The sequence below is a fragment of the Melanerpes formicivorus genome, unplaced genomic scaffold (genome assembly GCF_026170545.1).
Source record: "Melanerpes formicivorus ecotype bairdi unplaced genomic scaffold, bMelFor1.0.p_v2 SCAF_14, whole genome shotgun sequence".
Taxonomy (NCBI): Eukaryota; Metazoa; Chordata; class Aves; order Piciformes; family Picidae; genus Melanerpes; species Melanerpes formicivorus.
The window spans coordinates 123,757-143,168 of record NW_027142366.1 but is presented as its reverse complement, the minus strand read 5'-3'; the positions used below and the strand labels follow the sequence as shown (position 1 = coordinate 143,168).

Sequence of the window (19,412 nt, the reverse complement as noted above, 5' to 3'; positions counted from 1 at the left end):
CTTTCAGGTGGGTTTTGACTATCTTCAGAGAAGGAGACTTACAACCTCCCCGTTCCAGTGTTCTATCACCCTCACAGTGACAAACATTTTCCCTCATGTTTCCGTGGAACTTCCTATGCCTCAGCTTCCACCATTGCCCCTTGTGCTGGCATTGGGCATCACTCAGCAGAGCCTGGCTCCATCCTCTTGGCACTTACCCTGCACGTCTTTATAAACATTAATGAGGTCACCTCCCAGGCTGCTCCTCTCCAAGCTACAGAGCCTCAGCTCCCTCAGTCTCTCCTCATGAGGAAGATGTTCCACTGCCACTTTTGTGGCTCTGCAATGGATTCTTTCAAGCAGTTCCCTGAAGTCCTCCCTGAACTGAGGGGCCCAGAACTGGACAATATTCCAGATGTGGCCTCACCAGGGCAGAATAGAGGGAGAAGAGACCCTTCTGATCCACCCCAGGAGGCCTTTGGCCTTCTCAGCCACAAGGGCGCATTGCTGGCTCCTGGGCATCCTGCTGTCCACCAGGACCCCCAGGTCCTTTTCCCCTCCACTGCTCTCCAACAGATCAGGCCCCAGCCTATCCTGCTCCATGGGGGTGTTCTCTCTCAGATGCAAGACTCTACCCTTGGCCGTGTTGGGTTTCAGTCAATTTGTCCCTGTCCAGCTCTGCAGCCTGCCCAGCTCTGCCTAAGCGCAGCACAGCCCTCCTGTGCCAGCCACCCCTCCCAGTCTGGTGCCATCAGCAAACTGACCGACAGTACCCTCATCCAGGTCGTTGCTGAATATATTGAACAGCTCTGATTCCTCTACTGATCCCTGAGGGACTCCACTAGACACAGGCCCCCAACTAGACTCTGTCCCATTGACCACAACTCTCTGACTTCTTTCCTTCAAGCAGTTCCCATCTACCTCACTTCCCGATTATCCAGACCACCCTGCCTCAGTTCAGCTGTGAGGATGCTGTGGCAGACAGCGTCAAATGCTTTCCTGAGATCAAGATAAACCACATCCACTGCTGTACTATCACCCATCCACCTGCTTATGTCCTCACAAAGAGCCATCAGCTTGGTTAAACTTGACTTCCCCTTGGTGAAATCATGCTGACTGTTCCCATGGACCTTCTTATCCTCTGTATGCCTAGAAGCAGTGCCGAGGATAAGTTGCTCTATCACCTTTCCAGGAGTGGAGGGGCGGCTGACCAGTCTATAGTTACCTGGGTCCTCCTTCTTACCCTTTTGGAAACCTGGAGTGATATTTTCCCTCCTCCAGTCTCCAGGCACCTCTCCTGTCCACCATGACTTACCAAAGATGATGGAGAGTGGTCTGGCAATGGCCTCTGCTAGCTCCCTCAGCACCTGCAGGTACACCCCATCAGGGGGTGAATCAAAGGGAGTGGGGGGATTCTGGGTGGTCTGATTATGCCACGTGGGGCAGGGGGATGATGCAGCAGAAGTGCAGATGAGCGAGGGGCACCCCCCCCCCCCCCCCCAAAATGCTGAAAATTCTCGGAGAGGATCAGAAAATATTAAAAAATGTAAATACTGGTGTGAGGCGATCCAAAGAAGAACCTCTCATTTTCATCTAGAGAGTGAGGAATTGGATTAAGAGATATGTAAAAAAGCTTTTGAAATGACCCCGTGCCTCCTGTCTTTTTTACAGGCTTAGATAATTGGGGGGGAAAAAAAAAAGGCCACACAGGTGTTTGAACTATAAGCAGAGCCCATGTCTGTACAAAGTAAAAGCGGGGGCTTGTGTGCGTTGTGGGTTTTAACGTAAAGAGAAGACATTCTGAGCAGGGGCGGGCCGAGCCGAGCCGAGCAGAGCAGCTGCCCACGTCCAGGGAAGTGCTCAGTGCTGCCCCCGCGTGTGTACTGATCGGCACTGCAGCCGTGCCGTCGCGTGTGCCGCCCCGTGGGAGCTCAGTACTGCAGCCTAACTGCGCTGAATGCTCGAAATGCTCGAAAACTATTAGGGGAAGGGGGAGGAGAGAGCGTGACTCGAGCGTCGCTATGGATACGGCGCCTGCGCCCTAGCCCGGCTCTGCTCGCGCCAGGGGGGCAGCGTCCCGGTGGTCGCTATGGATACGGCGCCTGCGCCCTAGCCCGGCTCTGCTCGCGCCAGGGGGGCAGCGTCCCGGTGGTCGCTATGGATACGGCGCCTGCGCCGCAGCGGGTCCGGTCCCGCGCACGCGCCCTCCTCGCGGGCTGCGCCCCGCTTTTCTGGCCGGGGGGGCGGGCGCCGCGCTGAGCAGCTTTGGAGCCGGAGCGGTGGCGGAGAGCCCTGATTCGGCGCCTGACGCCGTTCTGTGCCCCAGGGTGCCTGCGAACCGCCGTCCTTTGGCGGGGCAAGGGGGCCTGGCGCATTCGGGGAGCTTGCAGTGCGGTTTCCGGTGTCGCTGCCGGCCCTGGACTCCCAGGTGTGTTCCTTCCGGCGTCTGAAGGTGGTCTGGGGCCATCGGCAGGGCTTTTGGGGGTGACGGAGGAGGTCTGGGGACACCTAAAAGGGTCTGGGGATACGTAAAGTTCTCGTGGGACCATCTGAAAGGGTCAAGGGTCGTGGGGAGGCAGCTGGGCACCTCCGACGGACCCTTTGGGAGGTCTCTGCAGGCTCCCGTGGGAGCTGGGGGTGTCTCGGGGTGGGTTTGGGTTTGGGTTTGGGTTTGTGCTGCAAACAGCGTTGATAATGACTTAGAGAAAGACACACAAGAGACTCAGTAAGTCTCTTGTATCGTGCTTCTATTCTGGCGCCTGACACAGGTAGGATCATTTCAAAAGAGCTGTGTGTCTTCAGAGAGGTTTGGGCAAACTTTTATACAAAAAGTTATCTGTCTATAATGACAGAGGTCCAGATGCTTCCTATCTATACAAAGCTTATCTATCTAAAAGAGCAGAAGTATACATATCATGCAGGTGTCCTTTGTCTCATACAAAAGAGCATCTTGTCCAAGACTAACAGAAGTGAATCACTGACAAATCCTGTTATTCCTTCTCTATCCAAAGGCTGTCTGCCAACCCCTCTCCCCCTCCCTGCGTCCCAGCATTTCAGCTAACAAGCGGAAAATTCTTATCAACTCTGTGGTTCTGTTAATGAGACCTTTCTGTTCATCAATTCCCCCCTTTCTCACAGCCAACAGTATATTCCTATACTATATTTTCTTAAGGCAAACTTTGGACCCAGGCTTTCTGAGCTATCTTTCCCATGCTGACAATTGTGGAAGTTACTCTCAGATGTAGTCACCCAGTCTGATGCCCCCCAAGTCCAATTCATTGAGGCTTCCCCAAATAAAGGGGTCCTCATTTGGCCTCGAGGAAGTTCAGTGCATATCCAACAGTTAGAGAGATTAGTTTGCAAAGCCAATTCTTGCCTAACGTGTAAGTACATATTGCCTTCCCATCCCTCAATTTCCTTGCTGTGCTGCAAAGATTTTGAGAGGAATTTCTAGGTATTAACTACAGCCAGGGCAATCCTTCAAGTGCCCTAGGAATGCGGTGAAAACCTTTTGGGAATTGTTCCTGCTCTGTTACTCCTCAAGCTATGAGGAGCTCTTCAGGGCAGCTCCAAGGTTAGGTTTGGAGTCTCCTGGAGTCGCACACAGAACGAGTCTCACGATTCCAGTGGTCTAATTTCACAGCTGCATTTTCTTCTCTCTGCCTAGGTGACAGGACGACCTCACTAATGAAGAGAGATAGCCTGAGCTCTGCAGGAACCTTGAACCCAAGCAGCCAGTGCCTTCTGTGAGTACAAGCTGTCCTTGCTCAATGTGGAACTAGTTGAGAGCTGAAGCCAGACCACACCATAATTCCCTCAGCTTCCTCTTCTGCACATTAAACAGTCCCAGTTCCTTCAGCCACTCCTCGTAAGGCTTGTTATCCAGACCCCTCACCAGCTTTGTGGCCCTTCTCTGGACTCACTCTCTCACAAGGGGTGTCCTGGGGAACACCACTTGTGCCCGGCCGGCCACCGGCTGGGTTTAACTCTGTTCCCCACCGCTCTCGGGGTCCGGCCATCCATCCTGTTCTGCTGTCCAGCAGTCCCTTTGAAAAAAAATCCATCTGAAAAAAGAAGTAGCAGAGAAGGAAAGCTGAAGCTGCAAAGATTGCAGTCCCCTCAGTTCTTGTGGTACCCGCTGTGAGATCCTAAGCCACCTGAACTGAGCCGGTCAGGCAGCCAAGCTAGTGCAGCAGTGTCTTCTGGAGAGTTGATAGGAGCCAGTTCTGTGGGGTTTGTTGAAGTGAGTGGCCAGTCGTTCTACATGAACAATTGTCTTAGTGCTAGCAAGTAGGAGGCTCTGAAGTGTGGTACTTTGAATGCTCCATTTATACTTGCCCTTCAGGAGGAGCCAGCTCTTTCATTGAAGGATCTTCCTGAGGTGTCCAAGTACAATTTCTGTTGACACTTTTCAGCTCTTACATCCAGGTTGCTGACAGAGGATGTTGGGTTTGTGGGCGCTGGCAGCGACAGTTTTCCAAAGAGGAGCTCTAAGGCCAGCTGCAAGGTTAGGTTTGGATTCTCCTGGGGTGCCTGTGCTTGAAAGCCCCCCAGAGGCCGTGCAGAGTGGTGCTCGCAGTAGCTCTGTGCAAGTTTGCCATGGGCTCAGGAGGCCAGTATCTAGAGAGAGGGAAGGACAGAGACACTTCTAAGACAGTTTTAAAGAAATAATTATGAGAAGAGGCAAATTAATTCTGGGGACTCATGTGATATATCTGTTTAAGAGAAAAAAAAATGAAGGAGGTTTCTGACCATAACCAGGCTGACAAAGCACAGTAATGTGGTTTCCTATGGGATTCAACTCCTCCTGCATTGCACAGGACACTTCAACAGCTGTCCTGACAAGCTCTAAGTAATGAACTTAATCCACCCTGTGCAAGCAATGGGGCAAAAGATTACAAAATCCATGTATGCAATTGAGACGTGTTACATTGGGACGCCCAGGATACAGCTCATCAAGCTCTCCTAGTTTTTAGACGCAAGATGGAAGAAGGAAGGGGGAAGACAGAGCAGAAGGTCTATTTAAATATGAAACTCCTAGGCTGAAAGAAAAGAAAAACATTTTAAAGAGCACTCAGTGAGACTCTGTCACCAGCATAGCTAATCACAGAATCACTGAGTGTTAGGGGTTGGAAGGGACCCCAAAATAGCATCCGGTCCAACCCCTGTGCCAGTGCAGGATCACCTGGGGCAGGTTTTGAATGTCTCCAGAGACTCCACTAACTCTCTGGGCAGCCTGCTCCAGGGCTCTGGCACACACAGTGAAAAGGTTTTCCCTTCTGTTCCTGTGGAACTTCCTCCTTTTATTCGTCGGACACAGCGAAGCCGCTGGGTCGTGTTGCTGCGGCAAGGTGACCCACCCTGTAGTTGAGGGCCTGGGTCTGTGCCTTCATGGCAGCCTGTTCCCTTGGCACCCTGTCAGCTTAACAGCCCTGTACTCGGGGTCTGTGTGACGAGTTGTGGAGCCCTCCATCCCCCTTCTGTCCCCAGCAGCAGCCCAAGGTCCCTGTAAGCAGGGCTGGGGAGGCTGCTTTAGGCAGCTAACAGGAACCAACCTTGCCTGGCCCTTAGGGGGCTGAGGTCAGTCCCTGGGCTCCTGAAGAGGTGGTGTTGCGCTGCTGCCAGGAGGGCCGGCCCGTAGGTGGGGCACGGGCCAGAGCCTGTGGCTCTCTGTGGGGCTTTTTGGGAGTGCTGCTGAGGCCTCACTCTGTCCTGTTGGCATCCTTTGTCAGGGTAGCCAGATCCTAGGCCTGATGTCTATCGTTAGCTCAATCGCAGAATTTCCTCGTCTGCTGTTCCTGTCCGTAAATTTTTGCCAGTGCTTCTGTAATAAAAAGGTTTTTATTTCTCCTGTAACTTGCAAGCTGGTGACCTCCTTAGGAGCACCACTGTGTTGTTCACAAAGTTCTTTGCTGTTGCAAAGCTGGGAGAAGTGTGAGGTTCAGCTGATGAAGTTTCTCTCTTTAGAAGTGTCTGCTCAGCCGTCCTCTTCCTGGATCTCGGAGCTTTGTCTCTCCCTGTTTGCGGTGCCCCGACAAGGACTTGTGCCGACACATCCTCGGGAAGCTGAAACCACCAAAGGGTTTAATGGGTTTGAGACAAAATTCACCCAACTCCTTCTGCGGTGGTGTATGGGAAAGAGTCGGTAGGGGAAGCCGCAGGACAGCCTGCAGCAAAGCTCAGGACTTGTTCCCTCGCCTCTGCCTTCTGCACGTCTCCTCGTCGGCCGCCTGTAAGCGAGACGCTTCACCAGCTGGCTTGTTTGAATTCAGCAAAGTTATGGCATGGAAGTTATCTGGTAGGAGTCGTTGCTAAACAGATGTAGTTGAAGCTTTGTATCTTCCGTTCTCTCTACTAGTTATTCTAATCTTGCCCTGTTGGTTTAGCCCATCAGTTTTCATGTTCTCTTCATCTATTAGTAGCAGAAGAAAGGGCCCCTTGATTCCAGTATTTCTTGCTGTAGTTCAGAGGTAGAGTTGGCTTTCCCTCTGACCTTTTATACTTTTACTTTGTGTTAAGTGGAACCCAAAACTGAATAGGATACTTTGTGTAAAGCTTGAGCAGCCCTTAACTTTCGAATTATTATACTGCATGCACTAGTGCTTTGCAACATTCACAGGACTGTGGTGGTGTCAGATAGTTCACTTGCATTTAGTTCCTCAGGGGCCAGGCCTTCCTTTGGGCTGATAGTCTTGGCCAAAGCTGCAATGTTCAGTCCTTGCTGTGAAAGGCAGGAGGTGCTGGCTGGGCAGTTTGCTTTATTTTGTGCCTTTTTGGGGGTGAATCAAAGGGAGTGGGGGGATTGTGGGTGGGCTGGTCCTGCCACGTGGGGCAGGGGGCTGCTGCAGCAGAGGAGCAGGTGAGCGAGGGCTGGGGTCCCCCCCTAAAGTGCTGAAAATTCTCCGAGGGCACCACAATATCTTTAAAAGTGTAAGTACTGGGGTGAGGCGAGGCGGAGGCAAACCTCTGGTTTGCAGCTGGAGAGGGAGAGCTTGGAGTGACTGGTGCGTAAGAAAGCTTTGGAAACGACCCCTGTCTGCCCTCTCTGCTTCTAAAAGGCTTTTAGCATTGGAAACTAAAACCCACGTGGGGGCCCGGGTGCTGCCCACGCCCAGGGAGGTGCTCAGTGCTGCCACCCGGTGTGTAACGGCCGGCAGTGCAGCCGTACCGCGGCGTGTGCCGCCCCGGGGGAGCTCAATGCTGCCACCCTGTGCGTAATGGCCGGCAGTGCAGCCGTGCCGCGGCGTGTGCCGCCCCGTGGGAGCTCAATGCTGCCACCCTGTGCGTAATGGCCGGCAGTGCAGCCGTACCGCGGCGTATAGCGCCCCGTGGGAGCTCAGTGCTCAACCCTGTGTGTAATGGCCGGCAGTGCTGCCGTGCCGCGGCGTGTGCCGCCCCGGGGGAGCTAATTTCTGCAGCCTAACTGCGCTGAATGCTCGAAAATTCTTAGGGGGAGAGCGGAGAGCGGAGAGCTTGACTCGAGCGTCGCTATGGATCCGGCGCCTGCGCCCTAGCCCGGATCTGCTTCCCAGTCGCTTCCAGTTCTCTGCCAGTCCTTTGGTGGGAGGAAACTGTTGGGACCGGGAGGGCACCGGGAGGAGGCCATTACTGTGTAGTTTGGTAATACCGACGGCTGCAGCTGGTGCTGAGCTAAACAGAATGATCACAGAAGGCTTTTGCTCTGAAGCCAGAGCTGCCTGCTGGCGGAACGAACGTTTTTCTGACAGCTCTTGGAGGAACATTTCTGTACAGGTGTTCCCCAGGGCTCCTCAGCTGCTCAGAACTCAACGTGTTGTCTTGGAGGGGAATAAAACCCATGGAAAGCTGAGAGTGAGGTGACAACGCAGGCACCGCCCCCCCCGGCGTGTCACCGTCCCCCCAGCGTGGCACCGCCCCCTCAGCGTGTCACCGCCCCCCTCCAGCGTGTCACCGCCTCCCCCAGCGTGGCACCTCCCCCCCAGCGTATCACCGCCCCCCCCAGCGTGGCACCGCCTCCCCCAGCGTGTCACCGCCCCCCTCCAGCGTGTCACCGCCCCCCTCCAGCGTGTCACCGCCCCCCTCCAGCGTGTCACCGCCCCCCTCCAGCGTGTCACCGCCCCCCCTCCAGCGTGTCACCGCCCCCCTCCAGCGTGTCACCGCCCCCCCTCCAGCGTGTCACCGCCCCCCTCCAGCGTGTCACCGCCCCCCTCCAGCGTGTCACCGCCCCCCTCCAGCGTGTCACCGCCCCCCTCCAGCGTGTCACCGCCCCCCTCCAGCGTGTCACCGCCCCCCTCCAGCGTGTCACCGCCCCCCTCCAGCGTGTCACCGCCCCCCTCCAGCGTGTCACCGCCCCCCTCCAGCGTGTCACCGCCCCCCTCCAGCGTGTCACCGCCCCCCTCCAGCGTGTCACCGCCCCCCTCCAGCGTGTCACCGCCCCCCTCCAGCGTGTCACCGCCCCCCTCCAGCGTGTCACCGCCCCCCCCCACCGTGGCACCGCCCCCGCCCAGCGTGTCACCGCCCCCCTCCAGCGTGTCACCGCCCCCCAGCCTGAACCCCACCCCCCAGCATGGCACCGCCCTCAACAACATGGCGCCAGATGCTTTCAGGGTTGTGGCTGGTAGAGGTTGCAGCTCTTCTGCTGTGTCCCAGGTCAGTGCCAGTCTCTGCTGCTTTGTGGGGTTTCTCTATAGCAGCCGCTGGAGGTGCGCGGGGCTTGGGGGGGGTGGCCACCGGCGGGGCAGCGCGGGGCTTTTGGGGGGGGGGGGGGGCGTGTCCGGGCTTGGCCGGTGGGGCTCTGCCGGGGTGGCGGCTGCTGCCTCAACCGTACCCAGAGGCCCCGTGGGAGCTCAATGCTGCCACCCTGTGTGTAATGGCCGGCAGTGCAGCCGTGCCGCGGCGTGTGCCGCCCCGGGGGAGCTCAGTGCTCAACCCTGTGTGTAATGGCCGCAGTGCAGCCGTGCCGCGGCGTATAGCGCCCCGTGGGAGCTCAGTGCTCAACCCTGTGTGTAATGGCCGCAGTGCAGCCGTGCCGCGGCGTGTGCCGCCCCGTGGGAGCTAATTTCTGCAGCCTAACTGCGCCGAATGCTCGAAAATTCTTAAGGGAAGAGCGGAGAGCGGAGAGCTTGACTCGAGTGTCGCTATGGATCCGGCGCCTGCGCCCTAGCCCGGCTCTGCTCGCGCCAGGGGGGCAGCGTCCCGGTGGTCGCTATGGATACGGCGCCTGCGCCCTAGCCCGGCTCTGCTCGCGCCAGGGGGGCAGCGTCCCGGTGGTCGCTATGGATACGGCGCCTGCGCCGCAGCGGGTCCGGTCCCGCGCACGCGCCCTCCTCGCGGGCTGCGCCCCGCTTTTCTGGCCGGGGGGGCGGGCACCGCGCTGAGCAGCTTTGGAGCCGGAGCGGTCGCGGAGAGCCCTGATTCGGCGCCTGACGCCGTTCTGTGCCCCAGGGTGCCTGCGAACCGCCGTCCTTTGGCGGGGCAAGGGGTCCTGGCGCATTCGGGGAGCTCGCAGTGCGGTTTCCGGTGTCGCTGCCGGCCCGGGACTCTCAGGTGTGTTCCTTCCGGCGTCTGAAGGTGGTCTGGGGCCATCGGCAGGGCTTTTGGGGGTGACGGAGGAGGTCTGGGGACACCTAAAATGGTCTGGGGATATGTAAAGTTTAGTGGGGCCATCTGAAAGGGTCAAGGGTCGTGGGGAGGCAGCTGGGCACCTCCGTCGGACCCTTTGGGAGGTCTCTGCAGGCTCCCGTGGGAGCTGGGGGTGTCTCGGGGTGGGTTTGGGTTTGGGTTTGTGCTGCAAACAGCGTTGATAATGACTTAGAGAAAGACACACAAGAGACTCAGTAAGTCTCTTGTATCGTGCTTCTATTCTGGCGCCTGACACAGGTAGGATCATGTCAAAAGAGCTGTGTGTCTTCAGAGAGGTTTCGGCAAACTTTTATACAAAAAGTTATCTGTCTATAATGACAGAGGTCCAGATGCTGCCTATCTATACAAAGCTTATCTATCTAAAAGAGCAGAAGTACACATATCATGCAGGTGTCCTTTATTGTATACAAAGGAGCATCTTGTCCAAGACTAACAGAAGTGAATCACTGACAAATCCTGTTATTCCTTCTCTATCCAAAGGCTGTCTGCCAACCCCTCTCCCCCTCCCTGCGTTCCAGCATTTCAGCTAACAAGCGGAAAATTCTTATCAACTCTGTGGTTCTGTTAATGAGACCTTTCTGTTCGTCAATTCCCCCCTTTCTCACAGCCAACAGCCAACAGCCAACACTTGGCACTGGTTAGGGCACACCTTGAGTCCCGTGTCCAGTTCTGGGCCCCTCCGTTTAAGCAAGACGTTGAGTTGCTGGAAGGTGTCCGGAGAAGGGCAACCAAGCTGGGGAGGGGTTTGGAGCACAGGCCTGTGAGGAGAGGCTGAGGGAGCTGGGGTTGCTTAGCCTGGAGAAGAGGAGGCTCAGGGGAGACCTTCTTGCTTTCTACGACTCCCTGAAGGGAGGTTGTAGCCAGGTGGGGGTTGGTCTCTTCTTCCAGGCAAGCAGCACCAGAACAAGAGGACACAGTCTCAAGCTGTGCCAGGGGAGGTTTAGGCTAGAGGTTAGGAAGAGGTTCTGCACAGAGAGAGTGATTGCCCATTGGAATGGGCTGCCCAGGGAGGTGGTGGAGTCACCATCTTTGGAGGTGTTCAGGAGGAGACTGGATAGGGTGCTTGGTTGCATGGTTTAGTTGATTAGGTGGTGTTGGATGATAAGTTGGACACGATGATCTTGAAGGTCTCTTCCAACCTGGTCCGGTCCATTCCATTCCAATCAACTAAACCACGGCACTGAGTGCCTCATCCAGTCTCTTTCTAAACACTTCCAGTGATGGTGACTCCACCACCTCCCTGGGCAGCACATTCCAAAGGCCAATCTCTCTTTCAACCTGCTCTATTCTATTCTATGAAGACCTTCTTCCTAACATCCAGGTTTAATTGGTGAGAGCAACAGACTTGGTTGCTGCCACCCGCTGCTAAGGGGTCTGAGTGGCCCCCAAATGGGGTTTGGAGGCAGGTAGAGGTTTCTTTTGGCAGGTGAAGGGGTTTTGTGGGCATCTAGAAGGGGTGTGGAGCCCCCTGAAAGGGTCTGGGATAGTGTCAGGGGGTTCTGGGCTGGTCCACCAGCGGGTCTGGGGACATTAGAAGCGTCTGGGGGTACCTAAAACGGAGCTGGGCGTATCAGATGGGGGGTTTGGGTGCCTCCAAAGGGGTTTTGTGGGCATCTAAGTTGGGGAATCTGGGGGGGTCCTGAAGGAGTTGGGGGGTTCTCCTCAAGCTATGAGCAGACACACAGACAGTTGTTAACGGACTTTCTTTGATCATTCCAGGTCTGGTGTGCTGGGACTGGCAGGATCTTCCTGAGCTGTCCACGTACAGTTTCTGTCGACACTCTTCAGCTCGTACATCCGGTTTGCTGACAGAGGGTGTGGGGTTTGTGGGGCCCGGCAGCGAGACTTTTCCAAAGAGGAGCTCTTAAGGGCAGCTCCAAGGTTAGGTTTGGAGTCTCCTGGAGTCGCACACAGAACGAGTCTCACGATTCCAGTGGTCTAATTTCATAGCTGCATTTTCTTCTCTCTGCCTAGGTGACAGGACGACCTCACTAATGAAGAGAGATAGCCTGAGCTCTGCAGGAACCTTGAACCCAAGCAGCCAGTGCCTTCTGTGAGTACAAGCTGTCCTTGCTCAACGTGGAACTAGTTGAGAGCTGAAGCCAGACCACACCATAATTCCCTCAGCTTCCTCTTCTGCACATTAAACAGTCCCAGTTCCTTCAGCCACTCCTCGTAAGGCTTGTTATCCAGACCCCTCACCGGCTTTGTGGCCCTTCTCTGGACTCACTCTCTCACAAGGGGTGTCCTGGGGAACACCACTTGTGCCCGGCCGGCCACCGGCTGGGTTTAACTCTGTTCCCCACCGCTCTCGGGGCCCAGCCATCCATCCTGTTCTGCTGTCCAGCAGTCCCTTTGAAAAAAAATCCATCTGAAAAAAGAAGTAGCAGAGAAGGAAAGCTGAAGCTGCAAAGATTGCAATCCCCTCAGTTCTGGTTGTAGCCAGGTGGGGGTTGGTCTCTTCTCCCAGGCAAGCAGCACCAGAGCAAGAGGGCACAGTCTCAAGCTGTGCCAGGGGAGGTTTAGGCTGAATGTTAGGAAGAGGTTTACAGCTTGGCCAAAGACTCTTCTGATCCCTGTCTTCTGGTTGTGACCAGCAGCGTGCACGGGTGGCCAAGAAGGCCACTGGCAACCTGGCCAATATCAGGATCAGAGTGGCCAGCAGGAGCAGGGAGGTCATTCTGCCCCTGCACTTGGCACTGGTTAGGGCACACCTTGAGTCCCGTGTCCAGTTCTGGGCCCCTCCGTTTAAGCAAGACGTTGAGTTGCTGGAAGGTGTCCGGAGAAGGGCAACAGAGCTGGGGAGGGGTTTGGAGCACAGGCCTGTGAGGAGAGGCTGAGGGAGCTGGGGTTGCTTAGCCTGGAGAAGAGGAGGCTCAGGGGAGACCTTCTTGCTTTCTACGACTCCCTGAAGGGAGGTTGTAGCCAGGTGGGGGTTGGTCTCTTCTTCCAGGCAAGCAGCACCAGAACAAGAGGACACAGTCTCAAGCTGTGCCAGGGGAGGTTTAGGCTAGAGGTTAGGAAGAGGTTCTGCACAGAGAGAGTGATTGCCCATTGGAATGGGCTGCCCAGGGAGGTGGTGGAGTCACCATCTTTGGAGGTGTTCAGGAGGAGACTGGATAGGGTGCTTGGTTGCATGGTTTAGTTGATTAGGTGGTGTTGGATGATAGGTTGGACACGATGATCTTGAAGGTCTCTTCCAACCTGGTCCGGTCCATTCCATTCCAATCAACTAAACCACGGCACTGAGTGCCTCATCCAGTCTCTTTCTAAACACTTCCAGTGATGGTGACTCCACCACCTCCCTGGGCAGCACATTCCAAAGGCCAATCTCTCTTTCAACCTGCTCTATTCTATTCTATGAAGACCTTCTTCCTAACATCCAGGTTTAATTGGTGAGAGCAACAGACTTGGTTGCTGCCACCCGCTGCTAAGGGGTCTGAGTGGCCCCCAAATGGGGTTTGGAGGCAGGTAGAGGTTTCTTTTGGCAGGTGAAGGGGTTTTGTGGGCATCTAGAAGGGGTGTGGAGCCCCCTGAAAGGGTCTGGGATAGTGTCAGGGGGTTCTGGGCTGGTCCACCAGCGGGTCTGGGGACATTAGAAGCGTCTGGGGGTACCTAAAACGGAGCTGGGCGTATCAGATGGGGGGTTTGGGTGCCTCCAAAGGGGTTTTGTGGGCATCTAAGTTGGGGAATCTGGGGGGGTCCTGAAGGAGTTGGGGGGTTCTCCTCAAGCTATGAGCAGACACACAGACAGTTGTTAACGGACTTTCTTTGATCATTCCAGGTCTGGTGTGCTGGGAGTGGCAGGATCTTCCTGAGCTGTCCACGTACAGTTTCTGTCGACACTCTTCAGCTCGTACATCCGGTTTGCTGACAGAGGGTGTGGGGTTTGTGGGGCCCGGCAGCGAGACTTTTCCAAAGAGGAGCTCTTAAGGGCAGCTCCAAGGTTAGGTTTGGAGTCTCCTGGAGTCGCACACAGAACGAGTCTCACGATTCCAGTGGTCTAATTTCATAGCTGCATTTTCTTCTCTCTGCCTAGGTGACAGGACGACCTCACTAATGAAGAGAGATAGCCTGAGCTCTGCAGGAACCTTGAACCCAAGCAGCCAGTGCCTTCTGTGAGTACAAGCTGTCCTTGCTCAACGTGGAACTAGTTGAGAGCTGAAGCCAGACCACACCATAATTCCCTCAGCTTCCTCTTCTGCACATTAAACAGTCCCAGTTCCTTCAGCCACTCCTCGTAAGGCTTGTTATCCAGACCCCTCACCGGCTTTGTGGCCCTTCTCTGGACTCACTCTCTCACAAGGGGTGTCCTGGGGAACACCACTTGTGCCCGGCCGGCCACCGGCTGGGTTTAACTCTGTTCCCCACCGCTCTCGGGGCCCAGCCATCCATCCTGTTCTGCTGTCCAGCAGTCCCTTTGAAAAAAAATCCATCTGAAAAAAGAAGTAGCAGAGAAGGAAAGCTGAAGCTGCAAAGATTGCAATCCCCTCAGTTCTGGTTGTAGCCAGGTGGGGGTTGGTCTCTTCTCCCAGGCAAGCAGCACCAGAGCAAGAGGGCACAGTCTCAAGCTGTGCCAGGGGAGGTTTAGGCTGAATGTTAGGAAGAGGTTTACAGCTTGGCCAAAGACTCTTCTGATCCCTGTCTTCTGGTCGTGACCAGCAGCGTGCACGGGTGGCCAAGAAGGCCACTGGCAACCTGGCCAATATCAGGATCAGAGTGGCCAGCAGGAGCAGGGAGGTCATTCTGCCCCTGCACTTGGCACTGGTTAGGGCACACCTTGAGTCCCGTGTCCAGTTCTGGGCCCCTCCGTTTAAGCAAGACGTTGAGTTGCTGGAAGGTGTCCGGAGAAGGGCAACAAAGCTGGGGAGGGGTTTGGAGCACAGGCCTGTGAGGAGAGGCTGAGGGAGCTGGGGTTGCTTAGCCTGGAGAAGAGGAGGCTCAGGGGAGACCTTCTTGCTTTCTACGACTCCCTGAAGGGAGGTTGTAGCCAGGTGGGGGTTGGTCTCTTCTTCCAGGCAAGCAGCACCAGAACAAGAGGACACAGTCTCAAGCTGTGCCAGGGGAGGTTTAGGCTAGAGGTTAGGAAGAGGTTCTGCACAGAGAGAGTGATTGCCCATTGGAATGGGCTGCCCAGGGAGGTGGTGGAGTCACCATCTTTGGAGGTGTTCAGGAGGAGACTGGATAGGGTGCTTGGTTGCATGGTTTAGTTGATTAGGTGGTGTTGGATGATAGGTTGGACACGATGATCTTGAAGGTCTCTTCCAACCTGGTCCGGTCCATTCCATTCCAATCAACTAAACCACGGCACTGAGTGCCTCATCCAGTCTCTTTCTAAACACTTCCAGTGATGGTGACTCCACCACCTCCCTGGGCAGCACATTCCAAAGGCCAATCTCTCTTTCAACCTGCTCTATTCTATTCTATGAAGACCTTCTTCCTAACATCCAGGTTTAATTGGTGAGAGCAACAGACTTGGTTGCTGCCACCCGCTGCTAAGGGGTCTGAGTGGCCCCCAAATGGGGTTTGGAGGCAGGTAGAGGTTTCTTTTGGCAGGTGAAGGGGTTTTGTGGGCATCTAGAAGGGGTGTGGAGCCCCCTGAAAGGGTCTGGGATAGTGTCAGGGGGTTCTGGGCTGGTCCACCAGCGGGTCTGGGGACATTAGAAGCGTCTGGGGGTACCTAAAACGGAGCTGGGCGTATCAGATGGGGGGTTTGGGTGCCTCCAAAGGGGTTTTGTGGGCATCTAAGTTGGGGAATCTGGGGGGGTCCTGAAGGAGTTGGGGGGTTCTCCTCAAGCTATGAGCAGACACACAGACAGTTGTTAACGGACTTTCTTTGATCATTCCAGGTCTGGTGTGCTGGGACTGGCAGGATCTTCCTGAGCTGTCCACGTACAGTTTCTGTCGACACTCTTCAGCTCGTACATCCGGTTTGCTGACAGAGGGTGTGGGGTTTGTGGGGCCCGGCAGCGAGACTTTTCCAAAGAGGAGCTCTTAAGGGCAGCTCCAAGGTTAGGTTTGGAGTCTCCTGGAGTCGCACACAGAACGAGTCTCACGATTCCAGTGGTCTAATTTCATAGCTGCATTTTCTTCTCTCTGCCTAGGTGACAGGACGACCTCACTAATGAAGAGAGATAGCCTGAGCTCTGCAGGAACCTTGAACCCAAGCAGCCAGTGCCTTCTGTGAGTACAAGCTGTCCTTGCTCAACGTGGAACTAGTTGAGAGCTGAAGCCAGACCACACCATAATTCCCTCAGCTTCCTCTTCTGCAGATTAAACAGTCCCAGTTCCTTCAGCCACTCCTCGTAAGGCTTGTTATCCAGACCCCTCACCGGCTTTGTGGCCCTTCTCTGGACTCACTCTCTCACAAGGGGTGTCCTGGGGAACACCACTTGTGCCCGGCCGGCCACCGGCTGGGTTTAACTCTGTTCCCCACCGCTCTCGGGGCCCGGCCATCCATCCTGTTCTGCTGTCCAGCAGTCCCTTTGAAAAAAAATCCATCTGAAAAAAGAAGTAGCAGAGAAGGAAAGTTGAAGCTGCAAAGATTGCAGTCCCCTCAGTTCTTGTGGTACCCGCTGTGAGATCCTAAGCCACCTGAACTGAGCCGGTCAGGCAGCCAAGCTAGTGCAGCAGTGTCTTCTGGAGAGTTGATAGGAGCCAGTTCTGTGGGGTTTGTTGAAGTGAGTGGCCAGTCGTTCTACATGAACAATTGTCTTAGTGCTAGCAAGTAGGAGGCTCTGAAGTGTGGTACTTTGAATGCTCCATTCATACTTGCCCTTCAGGAGGAGCCAGCTCTTTCATTGAAGGATCTTCCTGAGGTGTCCAAGTACAATTTCTGTTGACACTTTTCAGCTCTTACATCCAGGTTGCTGACAGAGGATGTTGGGTTTGTGGGCGCTGGCAGCGACAGTTTTCCAAAGAGGAGCTCTAAGGCCAGCTGCAAGGTTAGGTTTGGATTCTCCTGGGGTGCCTGTGCTTGAAAGCCCCCCAGAGGCCGTGCAGAGTGGTGCTCGCAGTAGCTCTGTGCAAGTCTGCCATGGGCTCAGGAGGCCAGTATCTAGAGAGAGGGAAGGACAGAGACACTTCTAAGACAGTTTTAAAGAAATAATTATGAGAAGAGGCAAATTAATTCTGGGGACTCATGTGATATATCTGTTTAAGAGAAAAAAAAATGAAGGAGGTTTCTGACCATAACCAGGCTGACAAAGCACAGTAATGTGGTTTCCTATGGGATTCAACTCCTCCTGCATTGCACAGGACACTTCAACAGCTGTCCTGACAAGCTCTAAGTAATGAACTTAATCCACCCTGTGCAAGCAATGGGGCAAAAGGTTACAAAATCCATGTATGCAATTGAGACGTGTTACATTGGGACGCCCAGGATACAGCTCATCAAGCTCTCCTAGTTTTTAGACGCAAGATGGAAGAAGGAAGGGGGAAGACAGAGCAGAAGGTCTATTTAAATATGAAACTCCTAGGCTGAAAGAAAAGAAAAACATTTTAAAGAGCACTCAGTGAGACTCTGTCACCAGCATAGCTAATCACAGAATCACTGAGTGTTAGGGGTTGGAAGGGACCCCAAAATAGCATCCGGTCCAACCCCTGCGCCAGTGCAGGATCACCTGGGGCAGGTTTTGAATGTCTCCAGAGACTCCACTAACTCTCTGGGCAGCCTGCTCCAGGGCTCTGGCACACACAGTGAAAAGGTTTTCCCTTCTGTTCCTGTGGAACTTCCTCCTTTTATTCGTCGGACACAGCGAAGCCGCTGGGTCGTGTTGCTGCGGCAAGGTGACCCACCCTGTAGTTGAGGGCCTGGGTCTGTGCCTTCATGGCAGCCTGTTCCCTTGGCACCCTGTCAGCTTAACAGCCCTGTACTCGGGGTCTGTGTGACGAGTTGTGGAGCCCTCCATCCCCCTTCTGTCCCCAGCAGCAGCCCAAGGTCCCTGTAAGCAGGGCTGGGGAGGCTGCTTTAGGCAGCTAACAGGAACCAACCTTGCCTGGCCCTTAGGGGGCTGAGGTCAGTCCCTGGGCTCCTGAAGAGGTGGTGTTGCGCTGCTGCCAGGAGGGCCGGCCCGTAGGTGGGGCACGGGCCAGAGCCTGTGGCTCTCTGTGGGGCTTTTTGGGAGTGCTGCTGAGGCCTCACTCTGTCCTGTTGGCATCCTTTGTCAGGGTAGCCAGATCCTAGGCCTGATGTCTATCGTTAGCTCAATCGCAGAATTTCCTCGTCTGCTGTTCCTGTCCGTAAATTTTTGCCAGTGCTTCTGTAATAAAAAGGTTTTTATTTCTCCTGTAACTTGCAAGCTGGTGACCTCCTTAGGAGCACCACTGTGTTGTTCACAAAGTTCTTTGCTGTTGCAAAGCTGGGAGAAGTGTGAGGTTCAGCTGATGAAGTTTCTCTCTTTAGAAGTGTCTGCTCAGCCGTCCTCTTCCTGGATCTCGGAGCTTTGTCTCTCCCTGTTTGCGGTGCCCCGACAAGGACTTGTGCCGACACATCCTCGGGAAGCTGAAACCACCAAAGGGTTTAATGGGTTTGAGACAAAATTCACCCAACTCCTTCTGCGGTGGTGTATGGGAAAGAGTCGGTAGGGGAAGCCGCAGGACAGCCTGCAGCAAAGCTCAGGACTTGTTCCCTCGCCTCTGCCTTCTGCACGTCTCCTCGTCGGCCGCCTGTAAGCGAGACGCTTCACCAGCTGGCTTGTTTGAATTCAGCAAAGTTATGGCATGGAAGTTATCTGGTAGGAGTCGTTGCTAAACAGATGTAGTTGAAGCTTTGTATCTTCCGTTCTCTCTACTAGTTATTCTAATCTTGCCCTGTTGGTTTAGCCCATCAGTTTTCATGTTCTCTTCATCTATTAGTAGCAGAAGAAAGGGCCCCTTGATTCCAGTATTTCTTGCTGTAGTTCAGAGGTAGAGTTGGCTTTCCCTCTGACCTTTTATACTTTTACTTTGTGTTAAGTGGAACCCAAAACTGAATAGGATACTTTGTGTAAAGCTTGAGCAGCCCTTAACTTTCGAATTATTATACTGCATGCACTAGTGCTTTGCAACATTCACAGGACTGTGGTGGTGTCAGATAGTTCACTTGCATTTAGTTCCTCAGGGGCCAGGCCTTCCTTTGGGCTGATAGTCTTGGCCAAAGCTGCAATGTTCAGTCCTTGCTGTGAAAGGCAGGAGGTGCTGGCTGGGCAGTTTGCTTTATTTTGTGCCTTTTTGGGGGTGAATCAAAGGGAGTGGGGGGATTGTGGGTGGGCTGGTCCTGCCACGTGGGGCAGGGGGCTGCTGCAGCAGAGGAGCAGGTGAGCGAGGGCTGGGGTCCCCCCCTAAAGTGCTGAAAATTCTCCGAGGGCACCACAATATCTTTAAAAGTGTAAGTACTGGGGTGAGGCGAGGCGGAGGCAAACCTCTGGTTTGCAGCTGGAGAGGGAGAGCTTGGAGTGACTGGTGCGTAAGAAAGCTTTGGAAACGACCCCTGTCTGCCCTCTCTGCTTCTAAAAGGCTTTTAGCATTGGAAACTAAAACCCACGTGGGGGCCCGGGTGCTGCCCACGCCCAGGGAGGTGCTCAGTGCTGCCACCCGGTGTGTAACGGCCGGCAGTGCAGCCGTACCGCGGCGTGTGCCGCCCCGGGGGAGCTCAATGCTGCCACCCTGTGCGTAATGGCCGGCAGTGCAGCCGTGCCGCGGCGTGTGCCGCCCCGTGGGAGCTCAATGCTGCCACCCTGTGCGTAATGGCCGGCAGTGCAGCCGTACCGCGGCGTATAGCGCCCCGTGGGAGCTCAGTGCTCAACCCTGTGTGTAATGGCCGGCAGTGCTGC

General features: G+C 55.0%; 1 long non-coding RNA gene across 1 annotated transcript; it reads left to right on the top strand.

The window, feature by feature from the left end:
- The first annotated feature begins 2,250 nt into the window (after nt 1-2,250).
- LOC137445057 (uncharacterized) lies at nt 2,251-18,651 on the top strand. Its single transcript, XR_010988327.1, has 9 exons — nt 2,251-2,407; nt 3,647-3,725; nt 11,320-11,481; nt 11,575-11,653; nt 13,385-13,546; nt 13,640-13,718; nt 15,450-15,611; nt 15,705-15,783; nt 18,005-18,651. It is a non-coding gene; the product is annotated as an uncharacterized lncRNA (long non-coding RNA).
- The last annotated feature ends 761 nt before the right edge of the window (nt 18,652-19,412 follow it).